Raw genomic sequence first — 17,929 nt, 5'->3', positions numbered from 1 at the left:
GCTGAATGACTTCATAGGTCCCAGTTCTTGGCCTTTGGCCTAAATTATATATTCAAAATGATGTAGTATCTCGGTCAGGTGAGGATTGCATGTTTATCATTTTTCTCTCCTCCTATCCCAGCTACAACCCACAACGGTCGGCAAACCATTATAAGATATTCTTGATTTAGGGAACGCTTCCCTGCTCGTTCTGTTCTGTAATCGTAGTTAGTCATCTACCTGGTGAACTGAACTTACTAAGACTGCCCTCCACGGAGACGAAATGCAGGGAGAAGGAAAAGGGTCTGGTGACAAGTTTGACTGAGTGAAAGCAAAGAGGAAGGAAACGCTCTTTGGATCGTGAAGGCCCTTCCTTAGACCACGGTTGCGGGGTTTCCACGTATAAATACGGCATGCAGTGATCTTATTGTGCGGGAAAAAACGATTTTTTTTTTTCCCTGTAACCCGACGGGAACGATGGCCGAAATAGTCGCTGTAGAGAGAGGCCGTGTTGAGGTTTCATTGCGCCAGGTGTATGGAGGGGATTATGAAAACTTTAAAAGTCAAGTTTATACATTTTTTCTACCTAGAAAGAAAAACAAAGTAAAGAACGCCTCAAGTGTGTTAAAAGTATCCCAACCCCGTGGGATAGGGTGGCCAAACTATGATGACCATGATGGTTGTAACGCCAGTTGTTAATGTGAAATCAGTCGGTCAGTCACCCTGACCCAGTTATGTCTCAATGAACTCTGTGATAAAGTGAACTTGTAAATGTCTAAACAGACGCTTAGCTTTTAGGGCATGTTTGAAGTGCAAACACAAGAAGTCAGTCGTAGAGAGCAGGAGAGAATGATTCACATATAGCTGAATTTATTTTATGCAAGATACTCGTATATTTTCCAAGTGTGCCGTAGCAGTCGACATGTTTGTCTCGGATTATTAAAAAGAAAGTGTTTAGGTTAGCTGGGTTGTAGGCTAATATTAAAGTATTTCGCTTTTCATCATGTTAAATGTTTTCTTGGTGGTGTTTCCTTTACTGTTTATTTCATACTCTTGTCTGACAAGATTAACAATAACGTAATCGAAAACACACAAAATGTTTCACTATTGTATCCTTAATTACCGTCGTGTATGTGAATCGTGATTTGTCCCTGAATTAAACAAACGTATATGATTTACAAGCCAACATCCAAAAGCTTCCTGTCATCTGTGAACATATCTGGAGGCAGCTTTCTGTCTTGGCTAAGAAGATTTGGAAGCCGCTTTTGTAATAGATTTCCATACGTGCTTGATCTTGGAAAAGGCGTGCAAAATAAAATGTGGAACGTTTTATTACAAAGATTGTGCTCTGTAAAGATAACCAAGAAATAGCGGCGAATATAGCAATGACATTACGAGAGAGCTTTTCTCGCATGGGAATATCTTCATCTGCATAAGGACTAGTGTTGCTCTGTTGCTTGTAATCTTAAATGCAGTGTCGGGTTCCTTTTGCAATTGGAGTCACCGAAAACACGAAGGGAATATACTTCAGTGTATGAACGCCTTTATGAAAGACCTCTCCCCCCTCCATCTACCTTCTTCCCCCCTGGAATCTTGCTTCTGAATATTTTTAATCTAATTGTAAGTGCTCGTTTTTTCAAGTACATAGAATAGAATGTTTCTATATATGTTAAGAAACTCAATTCCACGAGAATAGGTTTAAGTAGCTTGGCATCTTCCTTCTAGAGGTTAGTACCATCCTGGTGCTAATTTCACTAGGAAGCTAGTTGCTGCTTTTTTACATGTGGCAATGAAAACACCGTTGCCATTTCGTGGGTTTCTTTCACGACACACCTTATGAAACAGTGCAGTCTAGTAATTCTAATGCTTCATCGTCGTGCCATAAAGAGGTAACTTTTTTATCATTCTAACTTTGATATACACATATATATATGTGTGTGTGTGTGTGTGTATTTAAATATACTGTACATTTATATATGTGTATGTATATAATTTTTGTCACATACACAGTGACATTTTTATATTCACAAAAAACACACCGTTACCTTTTCTTATATTCACAAGTATTAAGCCACAAATTTCCTTTAATATCATATTCATTATACTTCGGGAATAGCTTTACACCCAAGGGGAATAATAAGTGATAAGTTCTTTGCCACTAGTGGGATTCGAACTGCCGCTTGTTTTTGAAAAGACGAAAACACAGTGACTATGCTATGCGGCAGTTCGAATCTCACTGGTGACGAGGCACTTATCACTTGAAATTCGGTGTAAGCTATTCTCGAGGTGTAGTGAATTTGATATTAAACGAATTTTGTGGCTTAATAGTTGTGAGCACACGCATTTATGTATATTATATATATATATATATATATATATATATATATATATATATATATATATATATATATATATATATATATATATATATATATATATAAATAATACACACATACATATATATATATATACATACATACACATATATATGTGTATACATATATATACAAGTTACTTTATCCAACGCCATGTAAAGCAAAGGTACTCTGAATTTTTGGCCATCATCTCTTTTCCTTCACACATCTGCGCTCGTGTCCAGCCTCCTGTCCCAACTTTCATCCAAGTATGTCTGGTCTTTCAACTGTTGGTGACTACAGGAACCCAGCTGACGTTATCACCTTTACTCTTCTTTCATCTCCCTTTCACGATTATCACATTTACATATGCAACTTTCTCTTTTGTAGGCGACACACAAATGTGTGTGCTTATGAAGTTTTGTCAGTTACACACGTAAATATTTTGCCATAAATAACACTTGATATTGAATTCACCATACCTTTGGAATAATTTACACTCGACGGGAATTTTAATTTTTCCAAGGTATAGTGAATTTGTTGCCACACACACACACACACACACACACACACACACACACACACACACACACACACTCATCACCTCCCTCGTGGTGTGATGCGGAGGGCCTCTGTGAATTTTCGCTACTCGTGTCTTTCCTGTGCATTGTCTTCCACAAATATCCTTTCATCTCTAGCCTCATTCCTCACAGTTTTCAATCAAGTAGGTCAGGTATTTCAACTCGGGTACCCACAGGGGCCCAGCTGACACCGTCGCTATTCACCCATGGATTGTGCTAAGTACATGCCCAAACCATCTCTACATCCTGTTCATCATTGTCACATCTACAATATGTAAAACTAATGTAATTTTCTATATATTATTATTTTTGACTCGACCATGTGTCGAACGGTGTTTAAGGCGATCTCTCTCTCTCTCTCTCTCTCTCTCTCTCTCTCTCTCTCTCTCTCTCTCTCTCTCTCTCTCTCTATATATATATATATATATATATATATATATATATATATATATATATATATATATATATATATTGCGTGCCAGCAGCAGCACATAATCGGGGAGCTCTGAACGTTTACACCATCACGAGACGCCTAAATCCTTCTCACTGCGGATGATATCTGTCCAGTGGTACGACTTGGTTTTCATTTAAAGTCTTCATTATTTGTACTAGTGTATGACACTTGATGCCTTAGTCGAGTTGTGGGTGTTGGACCGGTGTTTCTTGATTAGAGGGATTCAGAATTTCCTAGTAAATGTGTATATTTGTTTGCAGCCCAGATTCTATTATGCTTCGTTCTATCAGGGTATAGGTGATTATTGTTCCACATTTCAAACTATCGTGCAAGGGAGGTTGTAAGAACTTGAGACACTTTTTATGTTTCTTTATGAGGACACAAGGAAAAACCTCCCTCGAATATTTCTTTTTGATTTCCTTTGAATTTGGAGGCAATGTCTTTAATATTTCGTGGAAGAAGAAATGAGAAAAAAAATTTAAACGAAAGATTAAAAGAAAATGCTTTAGGGATGATAAAGTTTTAATTAATAACAGTTTGAAGTAATCTACTTTAACTTTGGAGGGGAATGTATTTGAATTATATAGAGTTATGGAATGTGGTATGTTCTATATATATTTTTTATTGCACTTCAAAGTTCAGTATCCCGAGCAGGTGTCAAGTTATATTCATACCTGAACGAAGTTAAAGAAGTAGACTTAACTGAAATCAGCATATTATGAAGTTGCTTTGAGAGTTGTGCGAGGATGGTGTTGCTGGTGGATGTCATCCAAAGATGTCCCAATAACTAGAGTGGCAGAGGTCTACGGGTGGCACAAAGACGCTTCCATCTTGTTTCCAGGGCTTGGTTAGTAGACCATAAATCCTGTGTTGTTTTGGGTGACAAGAGGAAGCTGGGCCATTTTCCTGAACCGTTAGAAAGACGTCGAACAAAAAGCAGGCGCTGACGAATATTTAAATATCTGAGTGCAGAAAGGTACATGTCTCCTCCAAGTAACCTGTAGCCTTCCCTTTTGTATTCTCCCAACCAACAGGTGTCTTTCGGTTAGGTGTTGAGATATCTTCCTCTCCTCACCCCACCCCCCCACCTTCTCTCTTTCTGTGTTGACTTGAATACTACTTGACAAGAAATTGATTGACGTCAAGTGCCGTACGCCTGAGGAACAGCAGGTTACGTAGGTAAAAGTGAGAAAAATAGCACAAGGCGAGGAGAGTAAGAAATTATTGTGGACAGTGTAAAGGGAAGGGAGAAAATTATTTGATGTGAGTACCCTTATGCAAAATCTGCTATTAGGAAAACAGAAGACGAGCGATAATATATACACAGGAATTCTAGCGGTGCTCTCACGATTAGTGATTTGGAGAGCATGCGTTTGATGTCATTTTTAGAACTTGGACGCCGGTACCGTCTAGCAGAGCAAATCAGCAGATATTCCTTGCAGAAGGAGAAACTGCGAAAATACTGTTTGTGTTTCTGTTTAGGGGTTGGGAGACTGGGGAAGTGGGAAAGTGCAGAGGGGGGTTGGTGTTGCAGGTGTGGTTGGTAATGTTCTTAGAAAGGGAGGGGAGGAAGAGTTAGGCCAGCGGAAGGGTTGGTTGGTTGGTGGAAGGCGGTGGACTTATTGATTGAGGAGTAAGCGGAGAGGCCGTCTGCTGGTGGTTGGCCGCGCGCGTGTGTATGTGTATGTATGTATGTATGTGTCATATTTGTGTGTGAATTTGTATGCATTTACAATATGATTTTATGGTAAAAAACAATCATGTTCATTTTTAATCTCATTGTTCTTTGTGTTTGTTTTGAATCTCGTTAATAATAGGGAGGGAGTTTGTGAACTCACGTGTTCGGCAGGAAGTGTCATGGACAGCATGGCAGAAATGGTTGGCGTTGCATCTTTTTTGAGACGTCCTTTCTCTGGCATATTGCTCGGCCGGTTTCGTGCTGTGTTTATAAATATGTTGTTGCTAGGGATCATTCTGATACCCAGTGTGTAGAAACACGTCCGGTGAGAACTTGATTTAATTACTTTATGTTTTTCTCATAGATTTGGTGATTTTTCTCGTTGAGCCGAAGCATGTGCAGTGTGCTTTAAATTGAGTTGTGAAAATATGAAATTTTGATTAAACTAGTACTGGGAGATCTAAAAACTCATCCCTTCAAACTTGGACCAGCCATTAGAGGGGTGACTTTTGAATGGCTGACGCAAGACTGACCACGAAATATCGCCGGTGATTGAAAAGGTCTAGGGGTTATCTCAGCGCCAGTTCAATGGTTTCATGAACGAAGAAGAGTGGCTGTTGGCTTCTGGTGATGATGATGATGATGATGGAGTCGCAAACTTTGCAAATCTAGACCAGTATGTTGGCTTCCCTCAGGTCCGAGATACCAGGAGGAAAATGTATCGGTGTTGTTGTTTTGCGTTTATGGATGTGTGTATATATATATATATATATATATATATATATATATATATATATATATATATATATATATATATATATATATATATATATATATATATATAAAAGTATATGTGTGTGCGCTTGGATATGTGGCTGATAAGCTGTGAGGTCACTGAGGTGTTAATTGACGGGCTCCTGAATTGAAACAGATTGTTCACAAGGAGTGGTTCCTTAGTAGCATGTAGTAGGACTGCCGGTCCATTGAGTGAGAGGCCACGGCAGGAGAAGAGCTGGGGATGCCACTCCAGCCATCTGAGGCCTTGCCAGTTGTACCAAGAGGCTCTCTCTCTCTCTCTCTCTCTCTCTCTCTCTATCTCTCTCTCTCTCTCTCTCTCTCTCTCTCTCTCTCTCTCTCTCTCTTATATACAAATATATATATATATATATATATATATATATATATATATATATATATATATATATATATATATATATATATATATATATATATATATTAAATTTTTTCCGTGTGATATATCTGAATGTTGCAACAAACAATTAAATGAGAAATTTGAACTAAAGCTTTCAAACATGATTAGAATTCTTGTGTTAAGAATTGTGAGAACGCAGATTACCGACTCATTATAGGAGAAAAATTAAATTATCCCACCACATGCGTTCATTTCACTTTCATGAATTTTTATTTATTTCCCCAAATACCTGGCTTTTCTCTTAGAGACTTACTTAATTTTATTCTTCTCCATCCCGCGTTTCATCCAGTAAGACAGACAGAACACACAAACTTTTGCTTTGATTCTTTCATTTCTTTTGGCTTCCTGTTTTTGTTCCGAAGCGTTTACAAAGAGCGCGCTGCCTTTTCTTCATCCTCATTAGAGTTCTTATTTTCTTGTTCTTTACCATTTTTTCTTGTAATTTGTCCGTGGAAGAAATCATCGTCTGTTCTTGTTCTTCTTTCGTTATTCGGTGTTATTAACCCACTCTTTTTCCTAAGAATTATTACCATCATCAAATTTCTTTTCGCTTCGTTTATAATAATGATAATGTATATATATACTTATTACCTTCTTTCCGGTTTCTTTGTTTTTGCATTGAGAGAGGGAGGTTGATTTTTATTCCGTTGTCATAATCCCTTGCCTTTATGGCGTTTAAAAGTCAGGTTGCCAAAATATTATAGGTTTTCACGGAATTACTTTCCTCCGTGACTACCCATGGGAAGAGAAGATGGGGTGGGGGTTTGAGTACAAAGCGCAAAGAACTTCTGTCGGAGTTGTTTCACAGCTTGTTCCTCTCTCTCTCTCTCTCTCTCTCGTGAATGAGGAATGGAAAGGACGAACACAAGGGAGAGAGGAAGAGAGATAGTAATAGTTTGTGAAACTCGCTGCGTTAGACATGACAGTTTTTGCTTTTACCTTTGTGTAATGGGATTAAAGATTTAAAAAATAATGGTTGGTATTCAGATCCTCCTCCTCCTCCTCTCTTCTTCTTCTTCTTCTTCTTCTTCAAGAGAGAGAGAGAGAGAGAGTATCGTACTGGCGTTTACTGATTTTAGTGGAGTTAATTCATCGCAGATGTTATAACTAATATAAAAATTTTGTGAAGCGAATTCCTTCAAAAGAACGGGTCTTATTAGCGTTTGTTCATTTCATTCATTTAGCTGTTTCACGTCTGTACTCGTAAATCTTTTAGAATCTTAGTGAAGTGCCGTGCAGGATGAGAAAGCATCTTAAGGGGTTTGCTTATTTTATTCATCCAGCTGTTAAAGGTGAATACAGAACACGCATCTGAGCATTTTCAAGTGAACACAAATTGTCATTCTGTTGAGCATCCTTGCATAAGTACTCTGGAAGAGGCAATCTCTCCTTTTCGCCTCGGCATTAACAGGAAAGCTAACGCGCTCCATGAAAGCATCTTTTGCTCTTTCATGTCAACCTGGTGCCTGTTAATCTTTAAAGGTAAATTTTACTTGGATGCTTGTGGGGAAAATTTTTTTGTTTTAAATTTAGAAGTGTTTTTGGTGACTGAATTGGCAGTGTTATTTAGGGCATAATAAATTGTTCAGATTTTGCATAGGCGATTATTATGGTAAGTTAAAGTTGTGGTTTATCTTTTTTATACGTTTCGTAATTACGTTTTACTGGTATTGTTTGTTGTTACTTGAGCAGCTTGTGCAGAAAAAAAAAATGGTTACTCCCCCCATTGCCAGTGTGCAGCCGGTGAAGAGGTTCCACTATTCCTGCATACTTGAGATACTTGTAGGTTTCAGGTTGAAATATCCGGGTGATAGTGCAAAGGACTTAGCAAGCAACAGGTTTGAGCAATATGAGGAAGCGCTGAAAATACAGTCTCCTTCGACGCCGTGAATCCCGTAAGGTGATAGCGCTGGTAGTGTGGCTTGCACGGCACAGTATAAACTGTATTACAAGTTCTTTGAATAAGCCCATCTGCATTGTGTTCTGTTCTCTGATTTTCATCTGCTCCCTTTGATGTCTTCTCATTTGGTGTCCAATGTTAACCTTCAGGGAAAAATTCTGGCGAGACCCGTAAGAGTCTGGCAGTGCGTATCGGTAGTCTCATCAACTGTTTCACTGTCATAGTCGTATGAAGAATACAAGCTATTGTCGCTGTTTTGCAGGCCGTTCGTACATTCTCGCTTGAGGTGGGTGTTAGTAAAAGGAGTACAGTAACAAATATCCAAGTACTACCTCAGAGTTGGGTTTAAAGGTGATGTAGGAGGTCAAGGTGAAGGTCAGGAAGATGATGTCGGAGACAGTTTGATGTGTGGTGAATGTCGTGCGGTTTTCTGTGCCGGTATAGTACTTAAACCTGGTTTCTATTATTAATTGAAAATTGCTGACTTGAAGTAATGAAAGATGACACGAAAACTCCGGAAATATATAGTCGATTTTTGGAATGCCAGTATTTCTGATTCCGAGGAGAAGAAGAATAAGAAGAGAGAGAGAAAATTTTACCAGCGGTCACAATCGGAGTAATGTCACCTAATTCACCTTTAATATTCATTGTAGTAATTTTAACACAGAAGATTCTCTGTAAACATTTGAATTTATTACATATTTTAACTACTACCACAAGGTGGTAAAGGTGGCAACCCTTCCCCCTTTATGATTTTTAATGAAGCATCTTCCAGGTGAGGAATGTTAACGACCTTCCGCTGAAATTTTCGTACATCTGGAGTGGAAATGTAAGATGTGCATTATAGTGTTGCGTTGTCCGAAATTCCCTTCCTAATCTTCAAACGTTAGGCTGTTGTTTATCACGTTTCTGTGAAACTTAAACGTACCGTAAAAGCAAGAAAAAATCTTCCTCATAATTTACCCGTATACAGATGTTTATTACAACCCGTGTTTTATATGCTTGCAACCTGTCGGTTAAAAATTAGATAGTATCATAACGGCAAGGGGACATGAGATGTACTGCGGGCTAGCATTAAGATAGCCGTTTTGTGTGTAGATGCAGTGGGGAAGGGATGCACAAATAAAAGACGAATTTGCAACAGGATAGATGCATGAAGCATCCAAGCATCCCTCGGCATTCCTACTACATGATCCAGGCCCTCGGGTTCATCTGAAAATAGACCCGCAAGTGGAATAGGTCACACGAAGATTGATGGTCACAGACATCCCCTAGTATTCCGATCGTTCTCTTTAATGCATCATCTTTCATGTGTCTCCTGCTCAGAGCGGTACAGGTACGATATTCTGGAAAAGTTTCTGGATGTAATATTGTGTATTTTAAAAACTGCAAAACGTTCAAATAAAGCAAAAGGAAAACAGAGTATCTCAACCCTTATTAAACCATAATGTAGTGAAAGGGAAGATACTAACGTTTAGGAAGAGCAAGGAAATATATGCAAGGCAAAGGGAATAAGACCACTAAGACGCGCGAATGATGAGCTATTTGTGTAGGAGTAGGAAAATGCTAGTGTTGTGGAGGCTTTTGGCACGATCATCATCACTAAGCATTTCGAATATGACAGAAACTGTTGTGTTTTACTTTTGAGGCTGTCACTGCCACAGTCAAGGTAACAGTAATGCTTGACCACCTGAAGCGTTGATGAACCCTACGTGCAGAAAACTTCCACATTTTCTGCTCCTTACACCTACAGAGAAAGTTTATAAGCTGCACGGGAAACCCCATACACACAGTGTCATTTAACTGTACCTTGCAGTTATTCTCGCACTTCCCTTTATATTGTGATCCTCCTTCCACGTCATCAGTTCAGTCCATTCTAAGTATTTTGTCCTCCCTCCAAACATTTCAGAATTATTCTCTTTTAAACAACCAATATTCTCAAATGGATTCCTTATTGTCAAACCTACTAAAATCATCCAGATCCGTCCTTTCACGTATTAACACAATTTTCAGCCTTTCAATCCCACTTAACCCCCCACCCTCCCAAACACACTCAAACCTGGGTATGCACTGAACGTTAATATGAAAATTAGGTTCGGAAAGTATAGGCTGTTATGGTTTTACATTAAAGGTAATTAAAAAAAATTGGGCAAATGTATTTGAGCAAACGACATTGGAAAATAATATCAAACAAGCTTATATTTGGTAAACGGTTATTACCGGCAGTACATCTGAAGAAATTTAAAATGAATTTTGGAGATCCTTGATCTCGTTCAAAATTTCTCGGTAACTGTATTATAAAAATATTCTCGATTTTCCGTCTCTTTCTGCAGGAAAGACTTTTCGATAGGCATCAAAGACAAATTCGATAACTTCTCCTCTCCTTTTGAAATACTTAAGTAAGTTTTTTTTTATCCTTTTTAATGCTGGAAAAGATCGCTTGAAAGACGAAGTCGTAGTTGGCAATATTAAAACTAAATTTAGTGAATGTTCCTCTGGAAATACTGTTTTATTGCGTTTGTTATGTACTTGATAAGTTTGTGGACATCATCTTTGACAAAAAATTGTTAAAACGCCACATTCAATTCTGATTTAGAACGATTATAGTAAAAATGAGCTCAGCATTTTTTCAATGATTGAAGAACATTTTCTGGAAAAGCTTCTTCAAAGAACTTGGATGTCTTAAAATCCAAAGCCCCTGGAAACTGCAGGATTTGTAGACATGAATCTCACCTTGAGTTCAAGGATGTTCTCAGAGAGATCCTAGTATACTGTCGATCGATGTCTTGTCTCTGCTGCTATTTTCCATCTTTTTTTCGAGGGGGGTTAAACCTCAGTTTTCTGTAGTTGCTTTACCAATATTTGATATGTGATTTCAACCCCAGTTTAAAAAAGAAAATTATGTTAGTGTTTGCAGTACGATGAACAAAATAATCAGTAGCTGAATAAATGACAGGAAGTACTTTATTAAAAAAAATTTAAATCAAAGGGTTTCAAAGCTCTAGTACAATCTCTTGCTTCATTTTTCGGTCATTCATCAAGCGTAGATTTTCTTGAATATAATCGAAGCGATTTTTTAAACTTTCCATATTCTCTTTGGCTCTTTCATTTAATGTAGATGGGTAATTCTGTATTGTTGTAGCAATTTTGGGAAAGCGTTTTGCTTCTAAGGCATTTGTCAAAAGTGTACCACTGAAGTTCGTTCAGTAGAGATGCTAAAAACTGTAGGAGACTGGCAGGCAGCGAAGAAAAAAAATTACGAATGGACGAAACAGCTTAGCTCAATATTTTAGCTTGTATGCCATTAAATTCTGCATTTACTGACGTCAGTAAATTTGAGGAATCTTTCACGAATGTCCCCGTTTTCATCAAGTAAACTTACGACACTAGAAAGATGAGAAAAACAATTTATATCAGAAGTTTCATCAAGCACAATAGCTACATGCCTGCATTCTTAAAACTCTATTTTATGGTTCTTAAAAGAACGATACTTACCGAGTTAATCGTATCAGTTTGGATAGATGGTGATAATCCAGTAAAAAAAAACACTGTCGCAGTTTTTGGGTGGTTTTTAGACTTTCGTCGAATTCGGCTAGAAATTACGCAAACTCGATATAGGTACCTCTCTTTCAGACGATTCACTCAGGAAAAGCAACTTTTAGGATTCTCAAGAAACGTGCTTCTGTCTTTAAAATTTCTCAGTTTTTCAAAACTTCTCCGTAATGTTTACTGATAGCAACTTTTTGCTTATCAAGTTCTAAATAACTCTAATCTTTCTTAATTTGTTTGGGACCAAATTAAGCCTGTGAGTGTCTCAGACTTTTCACACGTCAAATTGTAGTGTGCATATTTAAATTTTCGTATCCTTTGCTTACTTTATTCCATACTCTGCTGTTCTTTTTTTAAAATAATATGTATCGCTAAACTGCAGGAAACACTTGTCATAAAGTTAACTTTCAAATAAGCTCCATGTGAATATTCTGTTTACTCTTGTCAAATTTATTTTCGGTGTATGTTATCCACTATGAACAGCTTTCTTTCACTGAAAACGCAGCTGTTGAAGGGTTTAAATAATTAGCTCACTGACGATGTCCTTATCGGATTGGCCAGTCATTTTCAAAAGGTATTTTACAAACAAAATAAATAACGTTATCGCCGTGACAGAAGTGTAAACATTCAATATACACAACACACTTATCTTGAATATCTACATGTATGTGTTTATTTGTTTGTTTTTATAATTGAATTCACAGTGAAATGTTTATTTATATCAATATTGTATTTCTTATTCTCTATAGACTGTCTATAATTAATTCTTTAATAGCATTTCTTTTCCTATTTTTAAGGTGCGGTACCGTAAGTTTCCAGGAAAGAGCTGCTGTTTGTAAGTATTTTCAAATGGTTTTAAATCGGTGGAAAGGTCAGCATGTGGTGCGTTTGATTCCATTTATGGCCAGTTATTATTCGCATTTTTGTACATGTAAATGTTGTGTGTTAGAAGAATGTTTCCTTATGCCGAAAGTGACGTCGTTAGTGATTAGTCACACACACACACACACACACACACACACACACACACACACACACACACACACACACATATATATATATATTATATATATATATATATATATATATATATATATATATATATTATATATATATATATATATATATATATATATATATATATATATATATATTATATATATATATATATATATATATATATATATATATATATATATATATATATAGAGAGAGAGAGAGAGAGAGAGAGAGAGAGAGAGAGAGAGAGAGAGAGAGAGAGAGAGAGAGATAGATTAAGCCACAAATATACGTAATATCCAGTTCAATATACCTTGGAATAACTTACGCCAAAAGGGAGTCGTAATTGATAAGTGCATATACCTCGGCCAGGATTCGAGCCAGTGCTTTTTGGATTAGTTACAGAGGTAGACAATCGACTTCCATTCGGCTGTCAAGGGAGAGAGGTTAATTTTTTCTCCTTAGTGCATTTTCGTCGATTTCAGGTTTCGTACTTGGATTCGACATGACCCTTCCACCATGATAGCTGATTGCTAAGTTAGTAACACTTGGCAATTATATGTTATTACAGTTATGGTCAGTACTCATTAAAGAAATGAGGCCTTGATTGTTTAGTTCTGTATAAGTTTCATACGTCAGAGAGAGAGAGAGAGTAAGCATTTTTTGTTCTAACAGTACTGTATTCGATTTTTTGAAGCTTTATCGACAGTATAATTAGCGTTACTTTCAAGATCTTGTTTGATCTCTGTTAAATAAAATGTCTGACAGTACTTTGAAGTCATATACCTGCGAGCACATGATAATGTGTGTATGTATGAATCATAGCCTTCAACGCCTCTTTTTGATACAGAGGATCTTGTATTCCAAAATTCCACTGTTTTTCCTAAGTTTTCCTATTTTTCTTTATATTCCACAAATCTCCACTCAAATGCTCCCTCTTTTCTCTTGTTTCACTTCTAACTCTTCTGGTTCCACCTAGACCCTACCTGGTGCTTTCAGTTTCTCTCTCCTTCTCATTGTTATAATGTGAGTTATGTTCGTATGTCAGTAGAAATATTATTAAACATATACTATATATATTGTACCAATTAAACTTTTTTGCGCATAAATAAAGGCAAATGCCACGAAGGAAAAATGAACCAACAGAGTGAGTTGCTAGGCCTTTCGACACACGTTCCTTTACTATACTCTACTAAGCACGAAGAGACCTCTCTGGCGTGGTGTTTAAAGATCTGCCTTGTTGCCAGTTTTACAAAACAACAACTTGACAGACCTTTGAATGTCTTTGAGACAAACCCTGAGGCTATAATTGTAAGATTATAGGGGTTGCTATTCATTTCCAGGTATTTTAATCTCCTTCCTCTTCCACCCAGCTTAGGATTTGTCTTCATTCCATTTCTTCTACACAACCTATAGACAATCCATTTCTTCTACACAACCTATGAATAATAACATGTTTTTCTTATTTTTTACAAAGATTTACCTTTGTATGTATAGCCCATTTATAAATTTTTAACATTTTCGTCTAGACAAGAAACATCATACAGTTGAAGGCCACCTTAGTCTTAATATTTTGGCTGTGCTTGTAGATGTACATTTATCATAATTATCTGTTCGCGTACGATTGTTTATTTTCTCACTCCTCCAACTTACTCTATGTAATGCTTTATTTCATATTTCCTTGCTTACTAATTTATTCTTTACCTATGATATTAAGAAATCAAGGTAATTGTAGAAAGGGGAAATGCCTCCAAAAATACCCGTGACCACTGAAATTGCCCAGTGGAGACAGTCTCAAGTTGCTCATCGGTGGATTTAAACGCACGTGGAGCTGTTTGAAATATTGGCAACAGCGGCAAAATGAGAATGCCATGTTTATAGAAAATCTGATTCCGTTTCTTGTTATTGCATAAAAAAACTATCAGTCGTGAACCCATGTAATTGACTTAGAATTCTGCGTAACGAAAAAGATGATGCTTGATATCTGTAATGGGAGAAATGGTTTTATCTCTGTTTTGTTATAGATTTGGCATATATGCGGAGATTAAACACAGTGGAGAGGACCCAAACAGCCCCACTGGACAGGTCATTTCATTCTAGAATGAGTATAGCAGACTGATGAAAAATATCGAAGTAAGTTTACACGAAAGCTCGTATAATTCACAGATGACATACAGATATCCCTGAGGATGGGGATTATAAGGAACAGATGCACCTGAAATCCAACACAGTTGAAGAATTAGTGAACCTTCCAAAACAGGTAAATATCTGAGAGGTTTTACATAGGATTAGGCCCGACTGGCTCAAAAACAGAGAGAAGTCAATTAAAGGATTATACAAGAGGAAGAGGCTAACCACCAAAAATAACCTTGGAATGAATAAGCTGATTACATATTTTTAAAAGTACAACACATTTGGTAAACAGTAACAATATTTGCACAATGAACATTTAAAAAAAAAGCTATTAAACATACAAATACATAGAAAACACATAAGGCAACTAATTAGTACTTAAGTCAATGATTTTATCTTTAAGGTCATTCTTGAACATTTTACTGATACACGGGTCCAAATAATACCTGCCAGGGCTAAGATTGAAATTACAGCTGGAAGTAAGCTGTATAATTGCAGATTCTAAAAGATTTCTTGAGGAGAACTTTTTCAATCTGGCAGTCCAATTGATTTAAGTGAAAACTCACACAGGATCAGTTGGACTGAAAGTTCAGTGATTGCAGATCGAAAGTTTTTTCTTCACGAAATGTTTTAGAATCTGCAATTATACAGCTTACTTCTAGCTGTAATTTCAACCTTAGCCCCGGCATGCATTATTTGGACTGTCGTATTAGTAAAATGTTCAAGAATGACTTCAAGATAAAACCACTAACTTAATTACCAATGAGTTACCTTATATATGTTTCCTATGCATTCACAGGTTTAATAGTGTTTCTGAACATGTTCATTTTGCAAAAATTGTTATTGTTTACTAAAAGATGAAAATGTGTGGTGCTTTTATAAGTATGCAATCAGCTTATTCATTCAAGGGTCATTTTTGGTGGTTAGTCTCTTCCCCTGTATAATCCTTTAATTGACTCTTCCCTGCTTTTGAGCCAGTTGGGCCTAATCCTATGTAAAACCTCTAAAAAATTTACCTATGTTTTGTTTGGTCCACTAATTCTTCAACTGTGTTGGATTCCAGGTGCATCTATTCCTCATAATCCCCATCCTTAGGGATATCTGTACGTCATCTGTCGATTATAATGAGCTTTCATGTGAACTTTGATATTTTTCATCAGCCTGCTAGTAAAGGACCATGTGTCGAAAGGCCTAGCAACCACTCTGTTGTTTCAGATTTTTCCTTCGTGGCATTTACCTTTACTTATAACAACCATCACGTTCCATATTTTCGTGAATCAGTCACACACGTTTGTGTGTATGTATAGAGAAGGAATTTTTTTTTTAAGAGTTGATGTTGCTGTACACTTGGAAATTACAGGTCGCCATCCTGTGTTAAAGGATAGTGTTAATTATAGCCCTTTGAATCGGATGATTTGCCCAGTATATCATCAGGGAACACGCACGTGTTGAAACGCTCATATCGATTTTCCTAAAAGGGGATCAAGTTCGCAATTCTAATTTTAATATCCGGTATGTATGTATTGTGGAATATTAATCTTAGAATCTGTTATTAACTTATATTCGGTGTGTTTTTATAGTGTTTCGAGAACACGATAATCATGGCTGAGCTTGCCTTACAGATTGTACATTAAGTGATAACTCTGGTTGAGGAGGTGTCTGATTGTAAAATTCGTTTAATCCCATTCTAGGGAACAAGAATTACCGTATTCCCTTGTTTGTTGTTTTCGTCGTTCAAGTAAGTGCTGTATGGAAAACTTACCTTGCATGTCTTTATCTATAGCATAACCTTTTATGCAAAGGGAACTCTCAAGTGCTTTCCTCGTTTTGACCTTTGCGCGCGATAGAACTTCAAGCAGAAATCTCTTAAACCTCGAGCCTTGTTTAAGTTTTTATAGTGTATTTGTACAAAGGTCTTTGAGGAATGCTTTAGGAATGCTTTCGAAACGTGAAAACGCACGAACGATAAAAAAAAAGCAATTGGTTTTTAGAGGACAAAAGGAGAATTGGAAAAAGATACAGTAATTCTCGATTTTAAAAAATCATATCGTGTTTTTAGAGAGAGAGAGAGAGAGAGAGAGAGAGAGAGAGAGAGAGAGAGAGAGAGAGAGAGAATCCGGTAACCGCAAATTTGTTTCACTCGAGTGAAGATTTCGAAATATCAATTAAAATGCGTGAACGCTCTTTTATTTGGAAAAAAATTATCGTTTTTTGCAGAAAAAATAATTGTTAATATCTCTTTGCATCTTTTAAGCTCATTAATTTATTTGGTTGAGCACCATAGGGTACCTTTAAAACCGGTTTTCAGTTTCACCAGCATACTGGTTGGTGGTTTGTAGTTACGTCAAATAAAGTTTGTGTCTGGCCTTTCCTGCTGGATGCTCCAACACCAGAGGATGTGATTCACAAAACTTCGTATTAACATTATCGGGAATTTTCCCTCATGGGCTCCCCACTCACCGTTGCTGTCAGCCACACTTTTGTCTTGGTCACTTTTTGTCTCTATAATGCCGAACTTCAGTTTTCAAGGGAAACTACTGGTTTTTCCTTTGTGGAGATGCTTCATTAACATAGTTATTTTTCACGTAAAGAGAATAAACTTATTATTATTATTATTATTATTATTATTATTATTATTATAGTAGTAGTAGTAGTAGTAGTAGTAGTAGTAGTGAAACCTAATGATTACGAAGAAGTTTTTTCTACGTATTTACACGTTTCCATATACTAATATTATTGCAGCTTATGGTCAGGTTTTAATTTTGCCCCAGGTAAGAGCTATGTGTCTCGGTAAAGTTGCTGTGTTTCATGATAAAAATGATGATGAAATACAGCTGTTTTTTCTGTACTGCGGGCCAAATCCATGTTTTACTTTGAGCCAATAGTTGACTTATTATATACTCTCTATCAGTGGATTCTGTCAAAATAGATTTTTGTTCTACAGTATCTCTTAAGGACCGAAATCTCTTATGCATTTTGACTAACCAAAGCAGGAGAGTCAGTATTCAGAGGACTAATGTAAAATGTATAGTAGTTACACTCGTATTTCCCCACTTATTGGCTTGTGGGGAAGTACTTGGTCTGTCTCG

The 17,929-nt window shown here is 36.8% G+C and overlaps 1 protein-coding gene across 27 annotated transcripts in view; it reads left to right on the top strand.

Moving 5' to 3' along the window:
* The window catches only part of p120ctn (adherens junction protein p120), a 312,485-nt gene that overhangs the window by 34,569 nt on the left and 259,987 nt on the right, over nt 1-17,929 (top strand). For 2 of the 27 annotated variants that reach the window (XM_067105340.1, XM_067105338.1), the window contains exon 2: nt 12,506-12,543. The exons of 23 other annotated variants lie outside the window; for them this stretch is intronic. The gene's annotated coding sequence lies outside the window, so the exon portion shown is untranslated. Of the gene's footprint in view, nt 1-12,505; nt 12,544-17,929 lie in introns of those variants that run through there. 2 more of the 27 variants (XM_067105318.1, XM_067105325.1) reach the window with 2 other exon arrangements.

Source organism: Macrobrachium rosenbergii, chromosome 6 (genome assembly GCF_040412425.1).
Source record: "Macrobrachium rosenbergii isolate ZJJX-2024 chromosome 6, ASM4041242v1, whole genome shotgun sequence".
Lineage (NCBI taxonomy): Eukaryota > Metazoa > Arthropoda > Malacostraca > Decapoda > Palaemonidae > Macrobrachium > Macrobrachium rosenbergii.
The sequence above is the reverse complement of the archived record's forward strand: the minus strand, read 5'-3'. Positions and strand labels throughout refer to the sequence as shown.